Source organism: Pelodiscus sinensis, chromosome Z (assembly GCF_052426305.1).
Source record: "Pelodiscus sinensis isolate ZL-2025 chromosome Z, ASM5242630v1, whole genome shotgun sequence".
NCBI classification, from domain to species: domain Eukaryota; kingdom Metazoa; phylum Chordata; order Testudines; family Trionychidae; genus Pelodiscus; species Pelodiscus sinensis.
In genome coordinates this window covers 4,283,630-4,301,776 of record NC_143085.1, presented here as the reverse complement: position 1 = coordinate 4,301,776, position 18,147 = coordinate 4,283,630, and the positions used below count along the sequence as shown (strand labels likewise).

The following is an 18,147-nucleotide window of genomic DNA, read 5'->3' as shown; positions in this document are numbered from 1 at the left end:
TTATTAGGTGATGAGCTTTCGTGGGCCAGTCCCACTTCCTCAGATCAAATTGTGGAAGAAAATTGGCACGACCATATATACCAAAGGGATACAAGCAAAAAAAAGTGAACACATAAAACTGACTGTTCGGACTTTAGAACAGAAGAAGGAGTGTGTGGGGGGGGGGGGAGGCTAGTGTCTGAGGTCCCCCCCCCCCCACACACACACACCCTCTGTTCTAAAATCTGATTTGTCAGTTTTATGTGTTCACTTTTTTTTGCTTGTATCCCTTTGGTATATATGATCATGCCAATTTTCTTCCACAACTTGATCTGAGGAAGTGGGTCTGGCCCACGAAAGCTCATCACCTAATAAACCATCTTGTTAGTCTTTAAAGTGCTGTATCGTCCTGTCTTTTGTTTCAGCAAGACCAGACTAACACGGCTGCATCTCTGTTACAGAATGGGAAGTGACTATCCAGGAAGGAAAACTGCAGAAAGGAATATACGGGTCTTGATGGGCCATAAGCTAAATGAGTCAACAATGTGACACTGTTGCCAAAAAGAAAGGCAAGCAAACTTGATTCTGAAACTGCAGCAAGGAAAGCTTAGGTTGGATATTAGGAAGGTTTTCCTAACAGTCAGGATGGTTAAATACTGGAATAAATTGCCCAGGGAGGCTGTGGAATCTCTCTCAGGAGAGATGTTTGTCCAACCTGCTCTTAAATATATCAGGGATGTTCTAGATGCGGCTTGGTCCTGCCTTGAGGGCAGGGGACTGGACTCGATCTCTCGAGGTCCCTTCCAGTCCTAGTGTTCTATGTTATCTATACACTTTGGATTCTGTTATTTCCACTCCAGCTCATGCTATAATATATTTGTTAGTCTCTAAGGTGCCACAGAACTACTTGTTGTTTTTAAAGTTATGAACCAACACAGCTACTCCTCTGAGACTCCGACTAGTATCAAGAGGAGTAACCATGTTTGGGCATAAGCTTTCATCGCCAAAGACCCACTTCATCAGATGCATTGGAGTGGCAATTACAGAGGCAGGCGTCCGTATGCAAGCACATGAAAAGAAGGGAGTTACTTTATCAAGTGGAGGACCGGCACTAGCTAGGCCAATTTAATCAGGGTGGGTATGGCCCATGCTCAGGATGCTGATGAGGGCTGAATACCAAAAGAGGGGGACATAGTTGCTCTTGTAGTGAGCCACTCATTCCAATCTGGGTTTGAAGAAGCAGTGAGGCTGAGGGGTCAAATAATTGCCAGGAGGCGAGTGTTTAATGCAGTTCATTAGGGGACTAAACACTGGCTTTCTGCTTCCTTCCACCTCCCACACAGTCTATGCACCTGATTCTGGTGCTGCTTGCATGGGTGACATACTGGTTGGAATGGACTTGCACTTGCATGATACTGGTGTATGGGAAAGGAGGAGGCTCTAATAATCTGTAGCACGGGGTGGGGATCCTTTTTCGGGTCAAGGGGCTGCCTAAGCCATAGGAAAATTGGCCAGGGCCACACACAAGTGAGAAGCAAAAAACCCCACCAAAAAACAAACAATTATTCTTGCTGACGTGGCTCCCAGCGGAGAAGCAGAAAGGCTCCCCGTATTCTTCTCACACACCAGAGCCTAGTGGGTCCCCCGCTGGTAGATTCCATGTCTCCCACCCTGTGGGAAGGTGGCAGGGGGCTGGTGTGCCAGCTCTGGCTCTCCAATGCTGGGACAGGGGAGGGGAGACCTGAGCCTTGGGGGGGCCAGATCCAAGCAGATCTCTCCCACCCCTGCTCTAGCAGCTCCTACTGGCTACGTCTAGACTGGCATAATTTTCTGCAAATGCTTTTAACGGAAAAGTTTTCCGTTAAAAGCATTCGCGGAAAAGAGCATCTAGATTTTGCGGAAAAGCATCCATGCCAAGCACTTTTTGCAGAAAAGCGTCCGTGGCCAATCTAGACGCGGTTTTGTGCAAGAGAGCCCTGATCGCCATTTTTGCCATCGGGGCTTTTTTGCGCAAAACAATACCATGTTGTCTACACGGGCCCTCTTGTGCAAAAGCATTTGCACAAGAGGGCTTTTGCCCGAACGGGAGCAGCATAGCATTTCCGCAAGAAGCACTGACTTCAGACAGTAGGAAGTCAGTGTTCTTGTGGAAATCCAAGCGGCCAGTGTAGACAGCTGGCAAGTTTTTCCACAAAAGCAGATGATTTTGCGGAAAAACTGGCCAGTCTAGACGCGGCCACTGTGTTCTGCCTCATTTCATAAAAGAGAACTTCAACACCCATGTCCTTAGTCTAGGGGGAGACGGCCAGGCAGCAACATGCCCCCAGTTGGAATGAGCTGATCTTTACCTCATAATCTTTGAGGCGCACTTTTCATGTAGCATCTTCTGGGGTGGCTTCTAGGAGGCTGATGAATGAGGCCTGGGGGCTCTGGGAGGGAGGCTGGGTAAGTCTTCTATGTGCTACATAACATGGAAAGACTTGGGCCACAAAGAGCCATTTGTCTGACCTCACTCCGAAAAGAGTTGCTGATAAGACTGCATGTGTTGTGATAAGATTAAGCTTCAACCTGCCTCCCCCTCCCTTCTCCCCCCCCTCCCCACCTCCAGCTCCTGGGGGTGGGCTGGCTCTGCACTCCTGGGAGGGATGAGGCTGGGGGTAGCCTGCTCTCCATGCCACACAGAGCATGGCTTGTCCTCTCCAGCCCTCTTAGCAGCACACAGTGGCAGGGAGCCCCAGGCCCCTTTAAATTGCTGGGCCCTGTGGCAACTAGCCCATTGCCTTTTCCCCACCATCTGACCCCTCTGCAAAGTGGAGCCTCCCCAAATAACCTCATTCTTGACCCTTGAGGAAGGAAGCATCCATAAGCGCCAACGGAACACGTTTTAAATGGCTGGCTTGTAGCCCCCAATCAGGGCCAGCTTTGGGAAGTGTGGGGGCCCAATTCGAGCCATTTTGATGGGGCCTCAGCAACCAGGATTTCTTTTACACCCCCCCCCAAAAACCCCACAAATTTTGGTTGAGCAAAAAAAAGTCACAGTTCCCTTAAATCCCCAGCTACAGGGCAGAGTCACACTCCTGTGGTGCAGGAATAAACGGCCACACTCCTCCTCCGGAGCCGACGCCCCCTCCCGCAGTGTGCCCGGCACACCAGCACACTTCCGGCTTTAGGGCACGGGGCCCTCTGGCTTTAGGGTGTGGGGCCCTCTTAGGCACAGGGCCCGATTCAGGAGAATCTGGCGAATCGGCCTAAAGCCAGCCCTGCCCCCCATATTAACCCTGCAATGCTCTCCAGTTGACCATATTGCATGGGCTCACATCGCACAGGCCAGAGAAGGATGGTGCCTTGCTTGTGTCTGCGTCTCATTTATCTGATGGTGCTTCTCAGACATTTTGTCAAGGCCTGACCCAGCGTTTTAGCATCGTAGATATGTTCTTGCTCGTTCTTTTAAGATCTCTCATCTTTGTTCAGGTCAAAAGTCTCTTATCTTGAATAGGAGCAGATTACAATGATGGGAGAGCGCTGCTATCAGAGGGGAAAGGTGCCTGATGAAAGAACGAAGTGTTGTTTATTAAGCACAAATATCTGACAACTGACCCTTAGAGCAGAAGATGGTAATGACTCAGCAGCTGGAGAGCACAGGGTTGTATATGACTGCCCTGTTTGCATCTTTCTTTCATTGCTGAGACCAGAAGTTCTGTTTACGTGCCGATTCTCGTCAGGGATCTCAGAAGGTGCCTCTGGGAGAGTCTGTGATGAAATTTATCACTTAGGATTGATTATGGGTTAGTGAAATAGTAATAGACATGTAGCCATGTTAGTCCTGTTTTTTGCTTCAGCTACACCAAACTATGTAGCACTTTAAAGACTAACAAGATGGTTTATTAGGTGATGAGCTTTCATGGGCCAGACCCACTTCCTCAGATCAAATAGTGGAAGAAAATAGTCACAACCATATATACCAAAGGATACGATTTAAAAAAAAGAACACATATGAAAAGGACAAATCAAATTTCAGAACAGAAGGGGAATGGGGGGGAGGTGAATGTCTGTGAGCTAATGATATTAGAGGTGATAATTGGGGAAGCTATCTTTGTAATGGGTAAGATAATTAGAGTCTTTATTCAAACTTAGATGTAAAGTGTCGAATTTTCAGAGTGAATATGTGGACAAAGCTGGCAACGGGGTTTGTTGCAAGCCAGATGAATACCTAGAAACCATCTATTTCAAGACAGACCCAAGAAAACCAACAATAGAACACCACTTGTCATCACCTACAACCCCCAACTTAAACCTGTCCAACACATTATCAATAGACTACAGCCTATACTGGAACAGGATACTAAACTCCAAGAGGCTCTGGGAGACAGACCCATAGTCTCCCATAGACAACCACCTAACCTCAAGATGATTCTTACCAACAACCACAGGACATACCACACTAATACCAATCCTGGTACTTTCCCTTGCAACAAACCCCGTTGCCAGCTTTGTCCACATATTCACTCTGCTGATACCACTATTGGACCTAACCAAGTGAGTTATAAGATCAAGAACACACATTCCTGCGCATCCAGAAATATAATTTATGCTATGATGTGCCGAAAGTGTCCGTCTGCTATGTACATTGGACAAGCGTCTCAGACACTTCGCCAAAGGATCAATGCCCACAAAACAGACATTAGACAGGATCACAAAGAAAAAACAGTTTCTTGCCATTTCAACCAGAAAGGACATTGTCTCAACGACTTGATTACCTGCATCCTGCTTCAAAGGCCTTTTAAGACTTCACTTGAAAGAGAATCCTCTGAACTGTCATTCATGCTTACATTTGACACCTTACATCTAAGTTTGAATAAAGACTCTAATTATCTTACCCATTACAAAGATAGCTTCCCCAATTATCACCTCTAATATCATTAGCTCACAGACATTTACCTCCCCCCCCCCATCTCCCTTCTGTTCTGAAATTTTATTTGTCCTTTTCATGTGTTCATTTTTTTTTAAATTGTATCCTTTGGTATATATGGTTGTGGCAATTTTCTTCCACTACTGAGGAAGTGGGTCTGGCCCATGAAAGCTCATCACCTAATAAACCATCTTGTTAGTCTTTAAAGTGCTACATAATCCTGTTTTTTGGGTTAGTGAAAGGCAGCTATAAAAAAAATCTGCAGGGGTGCAAACTTTGCAAGTGAAAAGAGGAAACAATATTAACACATCACTCCAGAAATAATCTCCAAGGTGCTTGAGGTATTTTCAATGTTCTCCAATTGTCTCCTAAGGAAAATAGAGAAAGAGCATCCCTAATGTAACTGAGAAATATATTCCTTTGGGAGAAATGGAAATTAGAGGGGAAAAACTTGGGCAAGCTGTTTCACCAGAATCCTGTTTCATCTAGGAGAGAGATTGCAAAGCTGGATGCTGATTACTTTCATATTAATGTTCAGGTGAAGGAAAGAGGAAGCATAAAATATAATAAGGCGTTTTCTTTTCTAGTTAAGTGAAACATGACCTATTCAATGTGACAAGGGAAACAATGTTTGACATTTGGATTTTCAAGTTAGCTAATGTCTTTTATTCTGTGCCAGTCAAGCCTATTTCTTTATCCACATGAAAATGTTTAGTTAACTGAAGGCTGCTATGTGAGGCTCAAAATGACCACTATATATGTTGCTGAAAAACCTCAGAACTAGAAATTTCGGTTCAAGTTTGGGTTGAAGATGAGTTACATAACTTTAACAAACAGCCCAGTAAACAGAGCAATTATCACTGATCAGAATCCAAAGTACTTTATTCTGCCTCTGTAACAAGTAACACGCAATAATCACAGACTAAATCAGCCTGTTGTAGAAACACCACAACTGTTCCATATCTAGGGCTGTGTCTAGACTGCAGGGTTTTTTCGAAAAAAAGTAGCCTTTAAAAAAAAAAAAAAAAAAAAGTTTCACCTGTGTCTAGACTACAGCCACGTTCTTTTTTGAAAAAGCAGCTTGTTTTTTCGAAAGTACTGATTGTAGTAGTCTAGATGCTCTTTTTCGAAAGAAGCTTTTTTAAAAGAAGAAGCTTTCGAAAGAGGCTTGCAGTCTAGACATAGCCTAGGTGAAAACTTTTAGACCTTCATCTGAAGAAGTGGGCTGTGGCCACGAAAGCTCATGATACCATCTACATTTTTTTTTGTTGGTTTCTAATGTTCCTCAAGACTATTCATTATTTTTAAAGCTTTTTCTAGACTTTAAAATTGATGGAGATGTGTTATTTAAAAAGCCAGATTTCATAATCATTCATAACTCTCAAATACCATGCTCTTATAACATCTTTGGACAGTAGAACTAGGTTCTAAACAGAAAACCTTCCCCTGAGCAAAATAATTCCATGATCCTTCAAATAGATATGTTGGTGAATAAATGTTTTTAAATGCTTCAGGAGCAGGAAGCCTGCTAAACAACCAGTAGTCCCTGTGGACAATTGAGACACCAAAGGAGAACTCAAAGATAAGGTCATTGCAGAGGGACTAAATGAATTCTTTGCTTGGGTCTTCCCAGCTGATGATATTAGGGAGATTCCCAAACTTGAGCCATTCATTTTAGGTGACCAATCTGAGGAATTGTCCCAGATTGATTGATTGTCATTAGAGGAGTTTTTGGAATACACTGATAAACTTAACAGTAAATATGGTTTATGTAAAGGGAAATCATGCTTTATTAATCTGCTAGAGTTCTTTGAGGGGGTCAACAAACACATGGACAAAGAGGATCCGGTAAATACACTCTACTTAGATTTCCAAAAAGCCTTTGACAAGGTCACTCACCGAAGGCTCTTAAGTAAAATAAGTTGTCATGGGATAAGAGGGAAGGTCCTTTCATGGATTGAGAACTGGTTAAAAGACAGGAAACAAAGGGTAGGAACAAATTATAAGTCTTAAGAATGGAGAAAGGAAACAAAGGGTAGGAACAAATTATAAGTCTTAAGAATGGAGAAAGGTTATCTAGTGGGGTCCTCCAAGGGTCCATACTGGGACCAATCCTATTCAAATTAATTATAAATGCTCTAAAGAAAGGGGTAAACAATGAGGTGGCAAAATTTGCAGATGATACCAAACTGCTCAGGATATTTAAGACCTAAGCAGACCATGAAAAGCTTCAAAAAGATCACAGAAAACTAAGTGCCTGGGCAACAAAATGGCAAATGAAATTTCATGTTGATAAATCTAAAGTAATGCACATTGGAAAACATAATCCCAACTATACCTACAATATGATGGGGATTAATTTAGCTATAACTAGTCAAAAGTGAGATGTTGGAGTCATTGTGGATAGTTATCTGAAAACATCCACTCAATTGCAGCAGTAGTCAAAACAGCAAACAGCATGTTAGGAATCCTTGAAAAAGCAATAGTGAATAAAACAGAGAATATCTTATTGCCCCTATATAAAACTATAGTATGCCCACATCTTGACTACTACATACAGATGTGGTCGCTTATCTCAAAAAAGGTATATTGGCATAGGAAAATGTTCAGAACAGGGCAACAAAAATGATTTGGAGTTTGGAACGGGTCCTATATGAGATTAAAGACTGGGACTCCTCAGTTTAGAAAAGAGGTGACTAGGGGAGGGGGTGGAATAGGATAGAGGTTTATAAAACCATGATCGGTATGGAGAAAGTGAATAAGGAAAAGTTAGTTCTTGTTCCCATAACATAAGAACTAGGGGTCACCAAATGGAATTAATAGGCAGCAGGTTTACAACAAACAAAAGGTAAGTTTTTCTTCACACAGTGCGCTGTCGGCCTGTGGAACTCCTTGCCAGAAGAGGTTGTGAAGACCAGGACTTTAACAGGATTCAAGAAAGAACTAGTTAAATTCATGTAGGCGAGGTCCATCAATGGCTATTGGCTAGGATGGGTAGGAACGGTGTTTCTAGCCTCTCTCCGAGGCTGGGAATGGGTGACAGGAAAGGGATTACTTGAAGATTCTCTGTTCTGATCTCACCCTCTGGGGCATCTGACATTGGCCACTGTTGGCAGACAGGACACTGGACTAGATGGACCATTGCTCTGACCTAGTACAACCGTTCTGATGTTTTATAAGACTTGCTATTGACCTTGGTCTACAGTAGGGGGGTAATTCTGAAATAGCTTCCCTTATTTTGAAATAACAAGCGGAGCATCCACACCACCATGCCCCTTATTTTGAAATAGGGGTCTGGTTACTTTGAAATAACTCCTGCTTTCCACAAGGAATAACGCTTTTTTCAAAATAGCTAATTTGAAATAGCAGTAGTGTCGATGCTCCGTTGCTGTTATTTCAGAATAACGACTCCCCAGAGTCATTCAGAGTAATTACTCCCCAGTGCTTCCTGGGGCTCTATGTTGATTCCACATTAAGGGAGCCTACCTTTGACTAATTTCAAGGCTTCTCTGTAGTGTGGGACATGCTATTTTGAAACAGTTATTTTGGGAGTTAATATTAGATGTTCTTTAGAAATAACTTCTTAATGTAGACCTGCTCATAGTGTTGTTCCAAAGCTGAGTTTTTATATTACATCAGAAGTATGTGCATATAAGCTAACATACAGGAAAAAATGTGTACCACAACTCACAGCGTAAATTCTTCACCTGGAAAGCATATTCCATGTTTAATATAAAGTTATTTAAAGTACTGAGAGAAGCACAGGTTAGATTCAGGCCCATTGACAGCAATTCTGGGCCCCAGGGCAGAAATCAATGGGCCCCCTTCCCCCAGAGAAGCACTGGACCAGCCCGGTCACATCTTCCATCTGAAGGGATGAGCCCCAGGGCAGCTGTACTGAGCCTCCCCTTCCTTCCTCACAGCCAGTCAGCCTCCTGGGGAGGGGGAGAGAAGCTGCAGCAGCATCTCTTAATTCAAAGATGGTTTTGATATGCCCCATATTGGACTCTGGAACATATAATCCAGCCCTGCAACCTACACGGGGCATATAAAAAAGGTTTTCAATTAAGAGATGCTTTCAGCAGAGCTACAATGGCAGTGATCACCCCCCCCCGCCACCTCCTTGCCTGGTCCCTGGGAAATTGCTCCCTTCCCCCCGCCCCGCCCCTTATCAGCAGGCATGGATAGAGCTACAGTAGCCTTAGTGCTGATTCTCCTGCACATAAAAGTTAGAATAACCTTGCTTACGTAGTCACGGCCATTTCATCTACCAGGTAATTTGGTGGAGTCATTCAATATTTTAAAATACTAGGCACACATGGGCTGAGTTTTACTGACAGTGGTAATAGTGGTGTTTTGTAATCTACTTAGACTTCTGTAGGATGTTTGACTTGGGCATGCACAACCTTTTGTTTAAAAATCTATAAAGATATAAAATTAACTAACCAGTGGAACAATTTACCAAGGGTTGTGATGGATTTGTCATCACTGACCATCTTTAATTCAAGATTGGATGTTTTTTCTAAAACCTCTGCTCAGGGAATTATATTGGGGGAAGTTCTTTAGCCTATGCAATATGGGAGCTCAGAATTGATAATCATACTGGTCCCTTCCGGCCTTAGTATCTAATAACCACAGGCACCAGTTTGGATACTTATGGTTACGAGTGGTCTTACTATTTCTCCATTTCTGATCCTCTTCAGTCTACAACATGTTAATTCCTTCTGGTTCAAAATGTGGGTCTCCATTACCTACCTTCCGAAAGCTTCCTTTTGTCTTGTCCTCCTCTTTGGATTTTTTACAACCTGCCTCCACCCCCACACACTAAACTTACACTTCAATTCTACTACAAGAATAACACAAAGGATGCTTTCACACTTCTGTTGTGTGATAGGATTTTTACTTTAGTTATATGCCTCATACTCTTATCTCGTGTAACTTGAGGTATTCACCAACTTTTACATGCAAGGTTGCCAGGTGTCTGGTATTCACCCGGACAGTTCAGTATTTTCGCTTCCTGTCCAGTAAAAAAAATTCAGGGAATACCAGACACCTGAGATGTCTGGCATTCTCTGAATTTTTCCCCGGCTAGGAGGAGAAAATGCCGGGCACCTGGCAACTCTATAAAAACTCAGCGCCTGGCCTTTCTTCCCCCGGCCTCTCCCTGGCTCCCAGCCCCCATGCTTACCTGGTTCCCCAAAACTGCCAGCACAAAATGGCTGCCGGCCAAAAGATTAGTGCTCAACTGCTCCACTGTCCCTATCCCTGAACTCACTCTTAAAGAGGACATGCTGTTTTATTTAAATGGTGTGGGGTTTTGTTTTTTTGGGGGGCGGGCGGGGTCCTTTTATTTTATTTATGTATTTAATTTTTTGTTCAACAGCTTTGATCTCCTTCCCCCCTCTTTTTTTCTCTTCAACAGAATTTTTTCCCGGTATTTTTCCTGGAGGGGGGTGTTCAGTATTTTTGTTTCAACCACCTGGCAATCCTAGTTACATGCTATGCAGGGGACTTCTGTGTGTCTCTGAGGCTAGAAAATAGATAATCTTATTCCAATATTAATAAGCTAATATAAATGTTTAGTAGAACTTCAAGTTTTGTTTTGATTTTTACCTTTGGGGACGGTGTCCTGGAGGAAAAGAATCACACTTTTATTTTAGGAAGTAATTGGCAACTACTCCTTTTATTCTTGTAGTCAAGTCAAACTACTTTAGCATTTCAGTGTTGTACAGACAGTACATTTGTTATAGTGCTTCCTGCCCTGAGGCAGGAGAACTTGGGTCAAAGGTTGGAAGGGGGTGAGCTGGCCGAAGACTGACAATGAGATTTTTAGAGTCTTTAATGATTAGGTGTCTGGTTTTAAAATAGCATCTGTTGCTAAAGGCCAAAAGTTAACATATGATGGTATTAACTGACATCTCTGGAAGGCTGAGCAAGGAGCCAAAGGAGTGAAGTATTTATGTTCCCAGAGGAAAGCAGTTCCAGGAGTTAGGGCATGCAACTTGGGATAGCTGGTGCAAGTTCCTGCTCAATTATGGGCAAATTGGTTGGTCTGTCTTTGCCTTGGTTCTTCCTAGTTTTAATAATATTTCCCTACCTTGAAGGGCTGTGAGGTTAAAGGCACTAAAGACTGAGTGATTCTGCTACCATGGTAACAAGGGCCATATACATACATAAGAGGACTCTGAATACTTTCCTCCATAGGAGTGACCCCTCTTCATCAGAAGTCAGATATCACAGTGTAGTGTGGGTAAGCTGCTGTTTATCTCTTGGTTCCATTTATAGGTAAGGACTTCACTCTCCCAGGCAATCAGTATGGTACCTTTTTAATTAGCCCTAAGTAAATATGAAATGAGGTGAATTCTTGATTCTGCAGTTAATGATTAACTAATGTTCTCTTTTGAGACTGTTAATTGAAAAGTAAATAGATGGAGGGAACTCAGCCTCAATAATCAAGGCAGTGCAACATCACACACCGAGGAATTCCGCAGAGAGCTTTTCAAGAGAAATATAATGATTGCTAGTGCTAGGACAGTACATTGGCACTTGAAAGAGCAATTACTGCTATTTGGAAAACTGCATGAAAGGACAGGAGCTGATAAAAATTTGCACTTGTGAGAGATAAGAAGGGATTAGAGAGGTTCTACAGCAGAGGATCACCTAGGACCTACAGGTGACAAAGCTCTTTTATGAGATTGTATATGGACAAGGGAACAGCAGATTTGCCCTTCATGCCTTTCTTGATTACTGGTATATATTGTATATAGAAGCTGGCCAGTCCTCTCATTTAATAAAGCACAGAGCTCTCCAAAATCTTCTTGACACAATGTAGGGGAAAAAAGCCTTTCTACATCTGGTTTTCTCAAATTTCTAAATATAATATTCTATTGAAGGCTTTTTCATTTTGATTTCCCCCACTGCAAAATCAAATTAGTTTTGATTCAACAGTTAAAATGTCATCTTGAGTTTTAGAAAATGAAACTTTGATTTGTATGCTTCCAATCTTTAGACTTTTGGGAAGCTATCCAAGTGGAGAATGTTGGCAAGTAAAGTGGATTTTCTCCACTTATCATCTTCTCCCACCTTTGTTCCTTTGGAAGTAAAGACGGAAAACTTATATTAAAGAATTACATTTTCAGTCAAAGCAAAAAGAAAATCAGATTAGAAACGAAAATTGATGTGGAAAACCCCAAGCTCTGTTGGAAAATTTCAAATTATTATCTTTAGATGGAATTGGGGAGGTTCTGGTTTTCTGGCTCATTTAAGCTTTTTCCAAAGCTCACAATGCGGAGAGAACTCAAGGGTAATGGATATAGTCTTTGCACAGCCTAATATTCCCATGGAGAGGCTGCAAACCCTTGTCTGCCAAAGTGCTCTGAGTGAACTGTACACACAGATTGCAAACCTGCTGCTGCTGACAATGTCACAGCAAGGCATCTATACTTTTCCAGATGAACTGAATCCTGTTCTAGTAAAAAATGTATCGAGACACAAGTGGTACGTTCTCTCTCTTCAGGAGTAGTGCTCTGCTAGGTGCTGTACGTGAGGGGGAATTTGGACTTCATTCAGGCCCATATTTCTTCAATATATTTGGAAAGATATTGGCCTCTGTTCAAGCCCTAGACTCCACACAGGAAGAGATGCAGGACATTGTTAAGGGTACGGCACGGCTACGTCTACACTGGCATGATTTTCCGGAAATGCTTTTAACGGAAAAGTTTTCCGTTAAAAGCATTTTCAGAAAAGCACGTCTAGATTGGCACGGATGCTTTTCCGCAAAAGCACTTTTTGCAGAAAAGCGTCCGTGCCAATCTAGACACGGTTTTGTGCAAAAAAGCCCCGATCTCCATTTTAGCCATCGGGGCTTTTTTGCACAAAACAGTACTGTGCTGCCTACACTGGCCCTCTTGCGCAAATGATTTGCGCAAGAGGGCTTTTGCCCGAACGGGAGCAGCACAGTATTTCCGCAAGAACATGGACGATCTTACATGAGATCATCAGTGTTCTTGCAGAAATTCAAGAGGCCAGTGTAGACAGCTGGCAAGTTTTTCCGCAAAAGCAGATGATTTTGCGGAAAAACTTGCCGGTCTAGGCACAGCCCACCTGTTTTTGCCCTTCCAAAGTCCTTGGGCAGAGACCTATATCTCTCCCTTCTGAGCAGAGTTTCTCTGATCTGCGTCAGATCCTACCTACTCTGTAATTTCCATAGCAAATCAGACCATCTAGAAGACCCAAAGCCTGTGCTTTGCTTTCCTCTTGGAGGCTATAAACAACATAGCTGTCCATAAGATAAAGTCCTTTGTAAAGCAAAGTCATTTCTTCTTAAGGTGAAAGTATAATAGAGCACTTACTAAAAAATGATCATTCCCGTACACAGTTGTCCCTATGGGGGGCATAGGACTTGGGGCAACCCCCCTGCCACACACCCTCCCACCAGCCTGTCTCTGGCTCTCAATGATTTGTAAACTTAATATAGTAAATTCTCCCCCAAGATATTGCAGGGAATTGCCAGAATTGTCACAATGTGAAAAATGTTCACAAAACTTAGGCTGTATTACAGTTGTGTTCATTTGGATTATTTGAGCCCAGAAGAACTTCCCTCAAATTTCTTTTGTTGTAAAGTAGCTGTGTTCAGAAATGGTTTGATTTCAATTGTGTAGTCATAGTGAACAACCTGAAATGTCTGAAGACTTGGCCAAAGACACTTTTTGATAAACTTTGGTTATGTAACCCTTATCAGTTACTTTTAGGGAAAATTGATAAGTGTGGGAAAACAGAGATGAGGTCTTTTTTACATCCTTAACATGTCAAAAGCTACAAAAAGAAGGAAAAAAGACTATGAACACCCTTCCCCCCTTCCTTTCTCTGCTTAGTTTTACTTTGAAAATCTCTATAAAACTGTGAAATAAGATGTCTCAACTTAAACATAACTCACCAAAGGTCTCTGGCTATGTCTACACTATGAGTTTTGCTGGAAGAGGCACTGCAAATGAAGCGCGGATTAACATTTTCTCCTGCTTCATTTGCATAATCTCTTCTGATCCAGTTTTGCACATAAACAAGCAGTGTGGACATTTCCTTTTTGTGCAAAACCCCCTTTTTGTGCAAGATTCAAAAAGAGTATGTCCACATTGCTGGTTTTTGCACAAAAAACAATTGGAAGAGATTATGCAAATGAAGCATGAGAAAATGTGCTTCATTTGCAGTGCCTCTTCCAGCAAAACTCATCCTGTAAATGTAGACTCAATGTTTCATCTCAAAACTGAAGTTCAAATGTCTTTTCAAGGATTGTATAGACAAGCAAATGGAAGATACTGCTAGACATGTAAAGGCTCACATTTCTGCATCAGAAGTGATCCTTATTAGCCAACTGTGGAAGCCACAAACTTACAGTTATAGATGAAAGGAAACCACTTCTGATTATGTGTGGGGTATGTGTTTTCTCTTTCCTCTTATTTCCTCTTATTTCAGGATGTCTTATTAGATATCTCTTACTGGCCAGGAAAATAGCATGGGTTCATCCTGCGACAGGGTGTATGAACCTCAGCGCTGGGTCTGAGAGGGTTAACCTGGCCTCACCTGGCTGAGGAGGCCCCGCCTCCAGCGGGAGGCCCGGTATAAAGGCTCAGTCAGGGCTCCTGGGAAGGAGGTGCCAGCGGAGTGGCCGAGGGAGAGCCACTGACAGACCGAGGCGGCCAGGGGGAAGGGACGAGGAGGGCTGTACAGAAGTGACGGGTAGGAAGAGCGCAGGGCACGTATCCTGTGTTTGTCGTGGTGGGATTCCCCACCGTGCCGGTCCACTCCACCGCTGATAGGGCCCGGGACGGGGACCCGCTATCCCCAGGTACCCCAACCCTTCCCCGCTAACCGAGCATGGGCACCGATACCTGCTGGTGGGTAGGCCACACTGCCCGCGAGAGGGGCCTTGCCATTGACTGGCGGGAGGGGCAGCACCGCCCTGAGAGGGGAGGGGCATCGCTCAACCCTGGCGGATGGGGGGCACCACCCTGGTGGGGGAGGCCCATGGAAGGGGGTGGGGGAGGGGTTGCCTGACCTTGGCGGCGGGGGAGGGGCGCGGTCGCCTGACACTGGCGGGTGGGGCAGCGCCGCCCTGAGGGGGGGAAGGGGCGTCACTCAACCCTGGCAGGTGGGGGGACACCACCCTGGGGGGGAAGGGGAGAGTTGCCTGACCCTGGTGGGTGGGGCAGCACCACCCTGAGGGAGGGGGGGGAGCGGTCTCCTGACCCTGGCGGGTGGGGCAGCGCTGCCCTGAGGGAGGCAGTTGGCGGGGGGGGGGGGGGGGACCCTAGCGGGTGGGGCAGCGCCACCCTGAGGAAGGCTGGGGGGCGGTCACCTGACCGTGGCAGGCGAGGGGGGGGCAGTCACCCTGAGGGAGGCGGGTGGGGGGGGCAACGCCACCCTAAGGGAGGTGGGGGAGCGGTCTCCTGACCCTGGCGGGTGGGGCAGCGCTGCCCTGAGGGGGGGGGCAGCACCACCCTGAGGGAGGTGGGGGAGCGGTCTCCTGACCCTGGCAGGTGGGGCAGCGCTGCCCTGAGGGGGGGGGGCAGCACCAGCCTGAGGGAGGTGGGGGAGCGGTCTCCTGACCCTGGCGGGTGGGGCAGCGCTGCCCTGAGGGAGGGGGGCAGCACCAGCCTGAGGGAGGTGGTGGTTACCATTGACTGGCACCAGTAGGGCAGCGCTGCCCTGAGTAACGGCTTGTTGCCATACTGCCCTGAGAGCAAGAAAGATGGGTTTAAAAACTTGACCCAGCAGCCCTGATGGCTGGAGAGGACTGTGAGTGGATCTGTCATATGTGGGTGAACACTATTTGAGGGGGCCACTGAGGGCCTGACGCGGACAGACGAGAATCACCGAGAACTCCTGGAGAACGTGGGCGTGAACACGATCCCTCCCTTGGGACAAGAGGACATGTGAACAGGTCTGATAAGACCCCAGGGAAGGGCTAGTGCAGGGCTTGGTAACCTGCGTGTCAGGAGGCAGCTAGATAAGGCTGTTTTGAAGCTCAAACCTAGCGCCTCGTTACTCCCAGTGCAGCAGGCATGGCCAGAAAACACAGTGCTGGCTAGATCGGGCCTGCGGAAGCAGCAGGGAGCCGAGGCAGACTCCCCTGATTGCGCCGCTGCCGCGCGAGAAAAGCCGCAGCGGGGCCGTGTGTTTCCCACACACTGGGAGAGGAGTGAGGAGCGGTGCTTCATGGCTGCTCCCACCCCCAGCACAATCCCATTGGCCGGTTCTGGCCAAAGGAAACTGCCTTTTTCAAGGACAGGCAGTGTTGGAAGCACCCTCCACTCAGGCTCTTAGCCACCACGCACGTGGCCAGGCAGCCCGTGTGGCCCTGGAGAAATGTTCTGGGCTGCATGTCCCAGTGAGAACCTGCCTCTGGCACCCCAGAATCTCCCTCCCCCAGCCTTCTGCTCCCTCCTCCAACTCCCCTTCCCCACATAACCCAAAAACTTTGTCCCACTCCTGAGCTCATACCCCCCTCCCAGACACTGTACCCCAATCTCCTGTGCGAGGTCGCAGTCCGAATGCCTGGCCAGACAACCAACAGCACCCTGCCCCTCGCCCCTGGCCAGACCCCTATTCCCAGCTTGCTCCCCCTATCACCCTGGGGCCGAGCCAAGTTAGCACAAAAACTCTGGAATTATTGCTGGTGTTGGCTTGATGCTGACGGGAGCACAGCTAGAAGAGGTTTGAGCAATTTTTGCAGCTCCTCCCCACCAGGTTGCAGGGTAGGCAGGGGTGGGTAAAGTGTCACTGCCCGGCATCGCTCACTAAGGCAGTTTCCCAAAAGCCCCCTTGATAGCATTGCTGGTGATGAGGGTTCCTTTAGACTGGTAGGTCCTTTGGGGAAGACTAGTTTGAGGTGCCAGGATTTCCTAGAGAAAATAATCTTGAGAAAATAATCCCTAGATTTACAATAGAATATGACTGTTCATTTTTCAGGAAGAATTAGCAGAGAATAGGACTAAACTTGAGAATTTGTATTTGTATTACATACTCACCACAAGTGAGAATTAAAAAATTCCAGGAAAGAATAGACATTACATAAGGACTAGATCTTTTGAGTCCTGGTTGGTTATGAGAGTGCATTGATGTCAGACTTGCCAAAATCATGGATTCAGTAACCTGAAGATGGGACAACATCAAATTTGGGGAATGACCAAAGAGAAGGCACCAAAATCATGACCATGATCTTTCTGGGGGATGGTTCATCTCATCAGTCCAGCCGCAAAGAAGGATGCATACAAACTGTGCCACCATTGAATGAATAGACGCAGCCTCATCTGAAGATTCTGAAATCCAGGTTCTCATGATCTGAGCTAGAGAGAGTGGCAACCTACTTCAAGCAAGGAGTGTTCAGTCATTGAAGTTTCTTTACGTGAGTCATTCATGGACAAACCTTTGGGTTTGTTTCTGAGTCCAAAATCCTAACCCTAAGCCCAGTTTCGAGAAAGACAGGAAACTTTTTTTCCCTGAAGATCTGAGATGCCTAGAAGATCCCGTTGCTTTTTGAGAAGTCTAAAGACAACTGAGTTTAAGGGTGATGATATATTAATCTGAGGCAGAGACTGAAATAATAGTTATTGCTAAAATATTTCATAGGGAAATTCTGCACCGAAAGGTGATGCGGGACTTAGCTTTGCGGAGCAAGTATTTTGCTTTCCAACTTAAAAACTTCTAGAAATAAAAATGAATCGTGGCTGTAAATAGAAAGAAAGACCATGCTAGAAAAAAAGAGATTGCACTGAAATAGCATTAAGAATTTGAACTCCTTCTGTGAGTCATAATTGGACTGGGAAGATTTGAGCAGCAGGGCAAACAGGCACAGCAGGCTTGGGGTGTGCGTGGAGTGGTGGCCTGCTGGCTATTCAACGGGACCCAGGGCTCCAGCTACTGCTGCAGTAGCAGAAGCAGTGGCCAGACCTTCCAGGTCCCTTTGAATCGCAGTGCCCCAGAACAAGTGTCCCCTTTGCTCCTCCCTATCAGAGGGTCTAGATTTGAATTGGGCACTCTAAGAATAAATACCTTTGCCTGATCTATCTGCATATTTCCCAATGGAGCACTGTAACCCTTAAAAACCACATTTTGTATGATAAGGCTTTTTAGCCTTACTAAAGGTATCTTTTTTCTTTTACTGCGTAAGACCAGTGTTTTATAATGGTGTTATGTCTATACGCATGTGAATTATTGTGTATCCTGCTTTTGTGAGATCACGGTTTCATAGTTACCTCTTG

General features: G+C 45.2%; 1 protein-coding gene across 3 annotated transcripts in view; it reads left to right on the top strand.

The window, feature by feature from the left end:
• Positions 1 to 18,147, top strand: part of GGT1 (gamma-glutamyltransferase 1) — a 67,083-nt gene that overhangs the window by 8,375 nt on the left and 40,561 nt on the right. The gene's annotated exons all lie outside the window — the stretch shown is intronic.